Source organism: Haliotis rufescens, unplaced genomic scaffold (genome assembly GCF_023055435.1).
Source record: "Haliotis rufescens isolate VD_foot unplaced genomic scaffold, xgHalRufe1.0.p SCAF_8, whole genome shotgun sequence".
In the NCBI taxonomy this organism is placed as follows: Eukaryota; Metazoa; Mollusca; class Gastropoda; order Lepetellida; family Haliotidae; genus Haliotis; species Haliotis rufescens.
Window position 1 is genome coordinate 7636819 of NW_025964372.1, and position 15192 is coordinate 7652010.

The 15192-nt window shown below is 40.5% G+C and overlaps 1 long non-coding RNA gene across 1 annotated transcript; it reads left to right on the forward strand.

The window, feature by feature from the left end:
* Positions 1-2084: 2084 nt before the first annotated feature.
* Positions 2085-11577, forward strand: LOC124148965. The gene is made up of 3 exons (XR_006863032.2): positions 2085-2326; positions 5894-5991; positions 7836-11577. It is a non-coding gene; the product is annotated as an uncharacterized LOC124148965 (long non-coding RNA).
* The last annotated feature ends 3615 nt before the right edge of the window (positions 11578-15192 follow it).

Here is a 15192-nt window from a genome sequence, read left to right on the forward strand (position 1 = left end):
TTTACAGACCGCCTTAAACAACCAACCCAGGTTATCTTGTTTCCTTGTTTGTTGTTTAACACACTCAGCAATATTCCAGGTATATGACCGCAGACTAAATAATTGAGTCTGAACCAGACAATCCAGTGATTGTACTCATGAGCATCCATCCACCCAACTGGAACACGATGACATGCATCAACCAAGTCAGCGAGCCAGACTCTGGTTACTTGCCTGTTATGGCAAGCATGGGTTGCTGAAGACCTATTCTACCCCCCACCTTCATGGGTCCCCTGGTGATCAGCTGTAGTAGTTAATGATGGGATATGCTGCTTGAGTACTTTTGATAGCCGTTCTGGGGTCGAATTAGAGGATATTATATTCGGGACTCGGTAGTGGGGTACGCGGGACGCAAATAAAATCGTATTTGGTACTCAGATTGAATATTTAACTTCAAACCGCATCCTTTTCTCAATGCTTTTGAGATTTGTCTTATAAGGAGTATAAGGGATTCAAGGGTGAACAACGAGAGTGGAACATTAGATGGTATTCGGGGTTCAGTTGCAAACCCGATTACACTGTATTATGTGGAGTCCTGGTTGAAATAATGTCTGACTAGAACATATTTACTGTCATTATTAAATGTACAGACAACTATGGTTGACAAGCGCTTACATTAAACCTAAATTACACGTCATTAGTTTCTGGAATGCTCGTCAATAGTTTCAACAATTCGTCACTAGTTTCAATAGCTCTTCAATAGTTATGTACTATTGACGAGCTATTCGAAAAGACATAACAAAGTCGGGAGTGTGCATATTGTTGTTGTTTTTTCTCACTTGGGCAAACTTTATTTATCCAGGGTTACATTGTAAGTGTCAGTTTGCCATGGTAGACTTCACCTTTCAATATTTTTTACCTCCGTTATGAAGGCGATAAACACTTGGTTTAACTCGCCGTCAGACGCTTGTAAAAGATACATGTCTACTTCTTGTCCATTCCATTTTCTTACTTTGTACCAAGTAGACAGTAACCGAAGGGCCCAGTCACATTTTTTAAAAGTATTTTTACTTTATGCAGATCTTTCCAAATCTTGCAATTCAAGTGAAGAGAGTGGCCTACCGAAACGGCGCGATACCGGACTTAAGGGGGGTGGAGGGGGAGTTTCAGCTTTTTATCGTGCAATCTCCACAGCATTAAATCCTTGCTGCAAGGAATAATTTCATCATCAGATGAAGTACCAAGTTCTATGTGGAATTTGCCAGTGGATGTTTCACCGACCGGAGAAAGAAAAAGCTTCAGTTTCTCATCAGGGCGATTAGGCAATTCGGTCATAGATTTACTTGTACCAACATTGCCGTCATCATCATACGCGGGAGAGATGTTTAATAAATTCTCAAAGTCACTGTTTATATCTTGTGTATCAAAGTTTTGCGAAAACTTACTCTGGGTCAAAAATAACTCGCTGTCTGAATCCGATTGACAAGTTATGTGGTTATGTCGAACGAAATGCACGCGCACAACTAATGACGTGCAACTGAAACCGGTTTCGCATGATTCTGGTGTGTTCGAGTGAACTGCACGCGCACAACTAATGACGTTCAACTGTTACCGGTTTCTGTTCTCGGTTACCTAATTGTCTGATACTAAGGGATTCAAACTTGCAAAAGCTATATAATATATTTTGCGTTTGTTTTTAGTTGAGGTGTACATACTTTTTGAAAGCATAATAGTTTTTTAAGGGGATGTAGCATTCCAATTAAACTAAAGACGCGACAATTTTGGTTTAAGTATAATAAACTCCGAAGACGCGTCAATAGTTGTGCACGGGTTTAACGCGCCTCAGACCAAACCCCGTGCACAACTATTGACGCGTCTTCGGAGTTTATTCTTTACATATAAGTCCAAGTGAAAACGTTCTTGCCTCCTATATTTATTTCGGCCTCAGTTCATTTACCATGGTGTCACTGGTTGTCGATCCCACGTAAAACACGTGCACATGGACACGTTCAGTCGGCGTTTCAGAAGATAAGTCATCTCCACATGAAAAAATGGCGGCCTCACTTTGGTCTTAAGCATTATTGTAACGCCGAAAGCCACAGTATGTGAACGTGTCACGGACGGAAGGTTGTATATAATTACACGACTGATGCAGTCAGCTGGGCAGTTATATTCCATAACATTACGCAAGCGCTCCAGGACCCGGTGAGATTAACTGAGTCAGATTTACGTTCCCAAACAAGCCGCAGCAACGTATATATAACACTGGTCAACCGAGACGGACAGTGGTATATAAAGCGCCCGTGATGGTCACAGCTCACAGGCAATCACAGCTGTCGTTTGCAAGGTAAGAATTACCCTTCTTTTCTCTGTATGTATCGGGTACTTCAGTCTTCTATTAAAGTAGTACTTATGGATAAATACGGGATGTACGCGTGTTCAGGGTCAGATGTGGAGATTCTTACATGGTAGGTCTGCTTATACATGTATTGTAGCCGTTTGATGAACATATTCAGAGACCATATAATAGACATATTGTAGAAAATACACGAAGCTTATACGTAAGTCAAACACAAAATGACCCAAGAATACATAACGATATCATAAAACCATGCTAGCCAATCTGTTGTATACAACATTTCTTAAAATACTCAGTTCCTGAGGTAATTTCTAGATGGAGCAAGTTCGTTTAATCATTACTTTATGTAACAGCGCTCAGCAGGTGCTCCCGAGTAGATGTAGAGAAATATGCCGACTAACCAGTAGAAGTTGTTGCTAGGATATTTAATATGGCTGAAGAAATCGCGTAGAACCCAGAACACTAGAGCTAATCACGAACAAGCCTGTGGCCGACCCAGTGACAATAACTAGGACCTGAATAAAGTAAGTAGCTTAACTACCCAAGCTGACTAGAGAAACTAGCTTACCTACTAGTTGGTAAATTTGTTAACTCGGATATGTATTTAAAGGAATAATGATAAATAATTTAGGTTTAGATATTACTGTAATTCAGCACAATTTATGGTGTTTTAATATACAACATACTCTTTACAAACATAGTTACATGTATATGGTATACAAACCACGACTGTTGCACTGCTCCGCTTGTAATGTTTTACTCTTTGGATCATAATAAACATATCACTAATATTAATATGGCCCTTGCGTATTGCTAGATGTAATGTATCTGGACAATACATCTAAAATATATGTAACAAAATGTATGGGTAAATATACCAAACATACAAATACAGTTATATAGCTATAAAGTACATTCTGTGTTTCACCTTACAAGTACATGGGATAAAACAAATACATCTAATGCATATGAAATAAGGGTGAGTTGGGTTTCACGCCGTTTTGAACAGTATTCCAGTTATATCACGGCGTGTCAGCTTGATGTGGGAGGAAAGCCCGAGTGATGCAGGTCTCGGGCGTTTACCACTTTGGTGCAACCCACGAGCATGGGTATGGTGCTGTCAAACTTTGAAACATAATCGGGACTTACCGGGATTCGAACCCACAATCCTGGATTTATGGCGTGCCCAAGGGACCGCGAATAGCTACACCTCGGACGGCTGGGCCACACGTGCCCCCGCATCTGAGATACATGTACAAGACAGATTGTTAAACGCGTGTTGGTAACACCAGCGATATAATGATACATATTTTCGGCGAACGTTGTCGGGAACACATCTGCATAATGAATAAAATTGTATGCAGAAAAGGAAAATATGTAAATACATACTACTCAAACTTAAAAAACCGATTCTTTCTGTGACTGTGACCTAACAGGACAGTTTTCCATGGTCATCTGTAAGAATCGGATGTTCTTTAAATCCTTGGTAAAACTATGCATAAAAATATAAAAAAGATCACCACTTAAAGAGACAACGATCTTTTACACATGTACTTACCCTGATACACCAATCACTCGTATGAACCATTCATATACTTACATTCATTCATTACTGTACAGATAGGCTATAACATAAGATATATAATATTGTTGATATATTTAGGCAAGGGTTTAATACTAAAGTCATACTGAATAGTCACATGATCAACTCACTGAATTCATCTAAAACAATAAATATTTACACAAGTACAAACTTTCTATTTCAAATCAATCTAATCATTATAAAAATCATTATAAAAATCATTATAAAATAGAAACCATCCATTATACTATACATGATCAACTTGCCTCAAATATCCATGAATATCTCACAAGTTCCCCAAATCCTCACATGAGTAGCCTCTACAAAAGAACTCGACAATTGTTACCGATTTGCTTCCTACAGATGTAAACTGGCAACTGACTTATGATGTATGAAATGTGAACATTGAAATGGAGCTGTGGCGGGCTTGGGCTATGGGAGAGACCTATACTGAGCAACGCGCTGCGGGAACGAGTGATGTGAGTGAGCATGCATTGTGACAATTAGTGGAGGAGAAAGTTTGCTTAATATTACAAGGCTATAGAATGAATGATTAAGGTATAAAATGCAAAGTATAAAACGTAACTATACTTTACCTCATTCAGTGGGATGAGATTATTTTGCTCTGTTATGTATTGAAGGTACTTATCTAAATAAATGTAAGGTCATACAACCTTACCAACTACTTAGACGACTTGTAGAGGGTCTACCCGGAGAGTGGATGGCACGGGTATCAATCCCCGGCTGCATCATACCAAAATACGTTAAGATGGTACTTGTTGTTACCCACCCGTGAAGATCCGAGGTAGAATAGGTCTAAAACAACCCATGCTTGCTTAACAGGCGACCATGCTTGTCGTAAGAGGCGACTAATAACGGATCGGGTAGTCAGGCTCGATGACTTGGTTGATGCATGTCATCGAATTCCAATTGCGTGGATCGATGCTCATATTGTTAATCACTAGATTGTCTGGTCGAGATTCGATTATTTACAGTCGGCCGTCATGTAGCTGAAATTTTGCCGAGTGCGGCGTTAAACAAACGAACAAAACACTGTTAGTCGCCGTGCAGTGTTTGTTCACTACCCCCCGTATCATATTGACAATTACTTTGATGTTATAATTCCTGGCTAAGTTATCTGCCCTAGGCTGTCAATGTTGTCTACACAAAAGCAGGTGGTAATAGAATAGTATCAGTATTGCCTAACAAGTATTGATTTAATTAGTTTTAAATGACGGTCAAAACCTGGGCCAGCTGGTTACAAAACATCTATTAAGAGAACAAAGGACAGTGCGGGCGTACCCGCCGACTTTATCTATGATTACGTAATTTACTGTTCGCGTTGTTGGCGATAAATAAACGAGAAATACTGGTCTGGCGACTTTTGAATTTTAGAATTTCCTTCAAGTTTAATTTGCGAAGAATATAGAAAAAGTACAATGAAACATATGCACTGTAATACTACCATTATTGATATAATCTTCACTTTGAAGCTACATTATTTCCGAGAAACCCCGTTAATCTCAAAGAAAATGTACGAATGTGCATAAATGCAACATAACTGAATTAAAGAGACAATTTCCGCGGTTATGTTGGACAAGCCACACTTTTCATGTTGTCATAGTCCTAAAACAACTAAATTCTAGAAGTATTGTCATATTTCAATGCGTTTTGTATTTGTATCAATATTTTATCTTGCAACCAGCGAAACCAAAACATTTCACAATCTTTGGATAATGTCAGTCACTTGTCCCGTCGCTGACGTCACACACTGACTCGGGGTTATGTAACTGACCAGGGGTTATGTAACTGACCAGATGTAAAATGCTGTGCATGGCAATCATTTTAAATAGACAATGTCAGTTGGGCTGTAATATAAATTATGTGAAGTAATCGGTGCACCCGTATCGAATAATTGTTGTTCATACACTAGATATCTGCCAGTCAGCTAAGGTACCTAATATATTCCACAGGAGGACCAAGTCCCGGTATATGCGTACGGAGTCCAGTGGTTAACTTCACTCTGCCCCGAATACAGACTTAAAGGGGCTCAGCAGCCTTCTGTTTAAAGGTAAGATCAGGTTATATTCTGTCCTTGAACTTATTTTGTTTTTATACTATCTTTCAATATCCTGAACAATAAATTATATTTCATTTATTATACTACAAGGCTGCCGCGCGTGCGTGCTTGCGTGTGTGTGGTTACTTCACATGGGGCACGGGTGACCCAGTCGTCTAATGCGCCGCGATTCGCTGTGCAGAGTTGCGTCCCTTGGGCGCGCCAGAAACCTATGATGATTGTGGGTTCGAATCCCTGTTCGCCCTGATTGTTTCTAGGTTTGTCAGCACCATACCCGTGCTCGTGGGTTTCACCGAAGTTGTAAACGACCTGTATCACTTCGGGTTTTCCTCTTTCATAAAGCTGACACGCCGTGATATAACTGGAATACTGTTAAAAGCGGCGTTGAACCCAACTCACTCACTCATTACTTTACATAGCGTAAGTAAGAGTACATGGTGGTACATACCCACGGGTAATCTCACGTAACTACTGTTTCACCGGGAATCTGGCTATACCCCGTCTATCATTTGGTTAAACATTTACAGCACTGAAATAATACATTTGTCTGTCAATACATCGGTCAAGCTGTGAATGTAAATGCTAAGTTGCGGTAATGAAATGCGTTAGTTACACTGGTGCTTCTTTTCAATTATTCTATGACACAATTCGCCTTTTATCCCCCGCCGCGATACAGGAACAGATTTCGTCCGTCCTCCCACTTCTCAATGGGAACACATTTTCTCAAACTATTTGTTTGAGAACTATTTTAGTTAGAATTTACATTGATGTTACAGCAGCTATCTCAAATGAGTTCTCAAACTGGTGCCGTAAATTATATTTATACAGTTACGACCCTTGATCCATCTTATTTTATGCATAGTGTCTGCAAGTGGCACCCGTTTTCTCAACTTACTGAAGTAACATGGCTGAACTTTCTGGGCTTACCTTAGAGATACTTATCAGGACAGTTTGACAATTGGTACCATAAATAACCTTCCGACCCAGAGTTACGTCCCTTGTTACTTGTTTTTAGACCTGCAAGAAGACTCGTCCCCCTTTCGATGAATGTTATGTGCGAAAATGCGACAAACCAATCAGAATGCGCGTATGATTTCAAGTTCTTCGTCAAAGAATCCCTCAGAAACAATTTTTTATTTAACATATGTCTTACATCTAAAAATATACCCAAGACAGTTAAATGTAGTCAATCATACTGTATAATTCCGCATGTCCCGCTGTGCTTTAAATTGCATCTAAAATATATATAATATATGGGGAAATATATGTGAACCATTACGCAACGAGTTGACAATTGTTTTAGGTATGCCCGTTTGCGCTAAGACGGAACCCGGTCGCAAAAATTGGCACGAGAGGGGCACAAGTCGCTATTCTGCTTGTCCCGTAATAACACGAGTTGGTCACGAATGAGATTTTGCGTCTCCTGTCTTCACCCCGTGGCGGGGGATAGTGATAACGCTGTTTTCATCTTGTAATTGTATCGCCACATGTATCCAAATAATCATGTTGAAACGTTCAAACCACTGATTTTAAGTTCTTCTCGCAGTATAGTTGTTCAATAACAATATTTATTTTCTTCAAAATCTATTATAACTAATACACGTTCCACCGCACTGTCAACTGAATATCTGAACAGGGATGTGGTGTATTGTTTCAATATTATACGCCGATCGGTCGGGATAAAGACAATAACCCCCAGCCCAACTTCCCCCAATAGCACCCCCCCCCCCCCCCCACCCCCCATCCCCCAGACAATAACACCACCACCCCAACTACCCCAGACAATAGCATCTCCCCCCCTACTCTTAATAATTGTCGGAATGTTCACCTTGCAGAGACATGACGGCGTTCTTCACTGCTGGCGCAAGACATGAATAGAGCGATGACGTTGCTAATGGCGCCAAGGTCATGCCAGTGGAGCAGGCGACTTCCACGTAACCTATCACCTTGTAGCAAGCCTTAGGACACGCGATCTGGTGCTGCCGCCCTCGAAGTCAACGCCGCCCTCGAAGTCAACGCCGCCCTCGAAGTCAACGCCGGCCTCACCAATCGGCAAACCAGTTTATGCTTGCAGAATTGAGTCGTGTGTTGTCGTTATGCTTTGTCCAGACAGAACACTAGTTGAGTTACCTCCTTGCTCAGATGCGAGGTAAACCAGACTCTCTACACTTACATTGGCTGAGACCCTTATGGAACCTTATTGTCTGGAGACACCAGTACACATCAGTCATGAAATAACTGTCAGCTTGTTCTGTCAATGTGATGGTGATGTGGAGTTGTGCACAGGACACAGAACTGTGATATTTCTAACAGTTTAATGAAGACTCAAAGGATTGGCTCACAGTTTATCAGCGAGCGGAAGCCCCTGCTTGACCGAGTGACGTACATAGATCAGTCTGGGTTCCTGGCTACCTATCTATGGACGTGGACACTTCATCCCGGCAACTAACTACGCTGGCCAGATGTTATCAGTTGATGACGGACCGAGGAATGTGGCTATTGGTCATCCCAAGGCAGCGGTCAGTATGTCCTGTCTGGACGGTTGTTGGGTAATAATTATCACCAGATTGACATACATCGGAAATATCTCTTGCCAGTGTGGTTAGAATACACCCAGTGTTCAATTAAAGGTATATATACTTAACTGAAAGTCCACAAGGCTAAACGATTGAAGCTGTGCTGTAGGTTTCTTGTATTGCGGACAGTACTAGCTGTCATCTAGTTGATAGTGTTCACGTGCAAGAAAACTATGTTGTGACGTTAAAAAGGCACTGAGAGTTTGGCACCGACCAATTGATATTCTAGGGATGGGGGTGATGGGCTTTTATCGAAAAAATATTGTCCCAGAAAATTCTTGAAAAAAATGAGTTTATCTTGCATACTGAAAAAAGAAAATATCTACCACAAAAATACATTGTTGCAAGGTGTTTTCTGAGAAAAATATTCAGGCTCATAGTTTTAATTTACAAATATCTGGTTTTGCAACTGTAGCAGAAAAAATATGTAATCTGGAGACTCAGTCCAAGTCTTCTAAACCTCCAACCCCAATCCCCTGAATATCGGTCCCCCCAGTGTAGATTTGTGTGGAATATGGGTTACCAAGCAACGTGACTCTGTATGCGGGTGTATGATTTTAATCAACTATAGGAAAAATAATACGAGAAAGAATAGTTGTACCATGTTTAATATATACTATTTTAGGGAATATGTAAACAACCCCATGTGTTGGAATGAGAACGGAAATCTGTGTACAGAAATATAACGGACATGGTGTATCAATAGAAATTAAAGTCTTGTGTAGTAGTGACGTAGCCGTCTTTTGGGTGACGGTAGGCGTCTTTTGGCTGACGTTGGCGTCTTTTGGCTGACGTTGGCGTCTTTTGGCTGACGTTGGCGTCTTTTGGGATGTTTGCTAATTGGTGGAATCAGCAGGGCAGGCAAGACTGGCTATGACCATACACAGAAAGCTGCTGAGTTTTAATGGGTGGAGGCAGTGAGATGCACAACCATAATACAACAATACGCGTACAACACGTACGTCAATCATCATGATCATACAGAATGTATACACACGGAAACATAATGACATTGTACGTTAATACAACAATACGCGTACAACACGTACGTCAATCATCATGATCATACAGAATGTATAAACACGGAAACATAATGACATTGATATACTGTAGATAAACAGACAACTATATAATACTAACGTAACATTAACTTGTAACTAACTGTAGCTTTGTCTCTTTCTCGTCTTTATTCAATGGAGTGACGTAGCGTGTCTTTTGGGTGACATAGACGTCCTTTGGGTGTTACTTCTTAATCGGGGGAATTAGCGGTAGTAGAGGTCACGACTGGCTATCACCTTGAAGAACAGAGAAGGCTGTTGAGTTGATGGCGTTTATTCGTTGGAGGTAGAGTGAAGTACATTTAATTATAATGACAAGATAATATGATACGTGTGCAACACGTGTTAAGAGGAAGAGTCACATTCATATAATCGTATACATATAATTATAATAATTCGATACGTGAACAACACGTATGAACGGTATGATCATGATAATATAATCTGCATACAACAGATAATGACATGACTATATAGACGTACAATATATTGTATTTTAAGGTTTAACAGGTGGTTATGAAAAGGCATTTATTACGAGAAAATATGTCTGGTAGAAAACAGTACATGGGCTCCCGCTGTCACGCGTGGATATTTAACAACATACTGTTATAACAGACAATATAATATAATGTTGGCCGACTCAGTTTTCATTGCTACTAAGTTGCAGGCAAATCATTATGAGTGTCACTGAATGTAGGAACGTACTTGGTTATTGACATTGGTGCACATACTCATATTGGGATGTTGCCGTGCAACTAGTATGCTAATATACAAAAATATACGTTCGCGAAAGGCAGTATTGTCTGGATATTAAGTCAATGATAGTTTTCATAACGCTACGATATAGTCGAAATAGATCTTACCTACACCTAACGTATTACGATCGTAGCTGACAGGATGTTAACATTTAAGTCAATAGTGTCTTACCTTGAAGAACAGAAGGCTACTGAGTTGATGGCGTTTATTCGGTGGAAGCAGAGTGACATACATAAAATCATAATAACAATCCGATACGCGTGCAACACGTGTACACAGGCAGTCATATACATATAATCATAACAATCCGATACGTGTACAACATGTATGGCCATGATAATGATGTCATCAATATATATATGTCTTACATTTGTTTGCATAACTATCTGACCAGCACCATGAGAAATGTTGAACCCGTCGGATATGCGTTATCGGGTTGACCCATGGCAGTCTAAATATAATGGAACGTGGTCGTTAGTAACAATCCTTTATTTCACATTTTCCAATTCTTAATGTCATTTAACGTGATTAAATGTTTGTCCATTTCCCCATCTTAATAACAAACATGTTTCAGAATATAAAGATAGAGCCGACTCATGTTTCATTGTTACTAAGTTGCAGACATTGTTCTGACTATCTCTGAATGTAGGAACCTGCTAGTTATTGACATTGGTACTCATACTAATATTGGGATATTGCCGTGCGAATAGTAAGCTAATGTATTATGCATAAAATGATCGCAAGAGGAAGTTTTGTTAACGAGATATTTACCCATAACTTGCACCACGCTACGATATAGTCCAAACATAATCTAAACCTAACGTACTATGATCGTAGATAGCAGAATAAGTTAATATCTAAAGTCAATAGATTCTTATCTTGAAAAACAAAAGGCTGCTGAGTTCTTGGCGTTTTCATCGGTGGAAGCAGAGTGCATTTGCTACCACCGACCGCCGTACCTGATATAATTAACCTTATGACCTATATAATAACCTTGAACGGTTTGTTTGGTCTAGGCTGATTATAATACCTAGAATTTGTTGTCTGGGAATAAGCTTGGGACAGCACTCCTTAAAACAACCTAGAGAAGCATCTGTTAGTGGCCAGTCTTTATTTGGTGGATCTCATCAGTGAGGAACCCGTTTTGGCTTGTGTGGGCGTGGTCCCGTTTTGCCTTGTGTGGGCGTGGTCCCCTTTTGCCTTGTGTGGGCGTGGTCCCGTTTTGCCTTGTCTGGGCGTGGTCCCCTTTTGCCTTGTCTGGGCCTGGTCCCGGTCCCGTTTTGCCTTGTGTGGGCGTGGGCCCGTTTTGCCTTGTCTGGGCGTGGGCCCGTTTGCTACGTCACAATGACCAAGATAGTGGGGGAATTAACTTGGTAGAGCTGATTACTCGTCTAACAACTTAAAACAGAGAGAAGGCTGTCGAGTCTCTTTAAGTCTTTATTCGTGGCAGAGCTAAAATACATAACACAGCTTTGACCTAGATCAAGTTATTGAAACCGTCCGTTTTAAGGGACAGTTTATACCTAGAATTGTTACGGGGAATTAACTCCGGGATCTCCATGCCTTCCAAAACAGAGGTTCTCAGGCGAAATGCAGGAATTCTTCATTATATATGACGTCAAAAGGGCAACAACATACATTCAACAGCATCTCAGTATTCTTTTTCATAGTTAAGACATCACAATGAGAATTAACTAGTAAAGCATTAAGATATGAAATCAATTGTTAAGAAATGATAATGAGTTACATAAGAGTGGACTCGTTAAGATACCATGTTATAAACGCCATGGTCTCTTACAACATTGTGCTCAGTGAATGTCAATCATGTTCATAGCGTACATCATTCATAAATTTGGACATAAGGATGATTTATGGTCAATTGAGCTCTTGATAACTTTTCAAACAATTGTCTATTGGCTCTCCTATACTCCCCCCACGTGTCTGTAGCGATTATGATGTCATCGATGTATGCGTAAAAGTGTTTCTCGTCACATATGACTCCATTTATCAAACGCTGAAATTTTGCTGGCGCATTTTTCAGATCAAATGGCATCACATTATATTCGAACAGTCCTTCAGGTGTACAAAATGCACTTACTTGCCTTGCTCTAGATGTTAATGGAATGCCCCAGTAACCTTTTCACAAATCAAACTTTGACACATATGTAGCATGCCCTATTCGATCAATGCAATCGTCTATCGTAGGTAAAGGGTATGAATCTGATTTTGAAATGGCATTGACCTTTTTAAAGTTTGTACACAATCGTACACCTCCATCTGGTTTAGGTACTAGGATGCATGGAGAACTCCAAGGACTATTGCTAGGCTGTATGATGTTATATACCGTAGATGAACAGACAACTATATAATACTATCGTAACATTAACTTGTAACTAACTGTAACTTTGTCTCTTTCTCGTCTTTATTCAATGGAGTGACGTAGTGTGTCTTTTGGGTGACGTAGACGTCCTTTGGGTGTTACTTCTTAATCGGGGGAATTAGCGGTAGTAGAGGTCACGACTGGCTATCACCTTGAAGAACAGAGAAGGCTGTTGAGTTGATGGCGTTTATTCGTTGGAGGTAGAGTGAAGTACATTTAATTATAATGACAAGATAATATGATACGTGTGCAACACGTGTTCAGAGGTAGTCACATTCATATAATCGTATACATATAATTATAATAATTCGATACGTGTACACCACGTATGAACGGTATGATCATAATAATATAATCGGCATACAACAGGTAATGACATGACTATATAGATGTACAATATATTGTATTTTAAGGTTTAACAGATGGTTATGAAAAGGCATTTATTACGAGAAAATATGTCTGGTAGAAAACAGTACATGGACTCCCGCTGTCATGCGTGGATATTTAACAACATACTGTTATAACAGACAATATAATATAATGTTGGCCGACTCAGTTTTCATTGCTACTAAGTTGCAGGCAAATCATTATGAGTGTCACTGAATGTAGGAACGTACTTGGTTATTGACATTGGTGCACATACTCATATTGGGATGTTGCCGTGCAACTAGTATGCTAATATACAAAAATATACGTTCGCGAAAGGCAGTATTGTCTGGATATTAAGTCAATGATAGTTTTCATAACGCTACGATATAGTCGAAATAGATCTAACCTACACCTAACGTATTACGATCGTAGCTGACAGAATGTTAACATTTAAGTCAATAGTGTCTTACCTTGAAGAACAGAAGGCTGCTGAGTTGATGGCGTTTATTCGGTGGAAGCAGAGTGACATACATATAATCATAATAACAATCCGATACGCGTGCAACACGTGTACACAGGCAGTCATATACATATAATCATAACAATCCGATACGTGTACAACATGCATGGTCAGGATAATGATGTCATCAATATCTATATATATATGTCTTACATTTGTTTGCATAACTCTCTGACCAGCACCATGAGAAATGTTGAACCCGTCGGATATGCGTTATCGGGTTGACCCATGGCAGTCTAAATATAATGGAACGTGGTCGTTAGTAATAATCCTTTATTTCACATTTTCCAATTCTTAATGTCATTTAACTTAATTAAATGTTTGTCCATTTCCCCATCTTAATAACAAACATGTTTCAGAATATAAAGATAGAGCCGACTCATGTTTCATTGTTACTAAGTTGCAGACATTGTTCTGACTTGCAGACATTGTTCTGACTATCTCTGAATGTAGGAACCTGCTAGTTATTGACATTGGTACTCATACTAATATTGGGATATCGCGTGCGAATAGTAAGCTAATGTATTATGCATAAAATGATCGCAAGAGGAAGTTTTGTTAACGAGATATTTACCCATAACTTGCACCACGCTACGATATAGTCCAAACATAATCTAAACCTAACGTACTATGATCGTAGATAGCAGAATAAGTTAATATCTAAAGTCAATAGATTCTTATCTTGAAAAACAAAAGGCTGCTGGGTTCTTGGCGTTTTCATCGGTGGAAGCAGAGTGCATTTGCTACCACCGACCGCCGTACCTGATATAATTAACCTTATGACCTATATAATAACCTTGAACGGTTTGTTTGGTCTAGGCTGATTATAATACCTAGAATATGTTGTCTGGGAATAAGCTTGGGACAGCACTCCTTAAAACAACCTAGAGAAGCATCTGTTAGTGGCCAGTCTTTATTTGGTGGATCTCATCAGTGAGGAACCCGTTTTGGCTTGCGTGGGCGTGGTCCCGTTTTGCCTTGTGTGGGCGTGGTCCCCTTTTGCCTTGTGTGGGCGTGGTCCCCTTTTGCCTTGTGTGGGCGTGGTCCCGTTTTGCCTTGTCTGGGACTGGTCCCGTTTTGCCTTGTGTGGGCCTGGTCCCCTTTTGCCTTGTCTGGGCGTGGTCCCGTTTTGCCTTGTCTGGGCCTGGTCCCGTTTTGCCTTGTCTGGGCCTGGTCCCCTTTTGCCTTGTCTGGGCGTGGTCCCGTTTTGCCTTGTCTGGTCCCGGTCCCGTTTTGCCTTGTCTGGGCCTGGTCCCGTTTTGCCTTGTCTGGGCCTGGTCCCGTTTTGCCTTGTCTGGGCCTGGTCCCGTTTTGCCTTGTCTGGGCCTGGTCCCGTTTTGCCTTGTGTGGGCGTGGGCCCGTTTTGCCTTGTCTGGGCGTGGTCCCGTTTTGCCTTGTCTGGGCCTGGTCCCGTTTTGCCTTGTGTGGGCGTGGGCCCGTTTGCTACGTCACAATGACCAAGATAGTGGGGGAATTAACTTGGTAGAGCTGATTACTCGTCTAACAACTTAAAACAGAGAGAAGGCTGTCGAG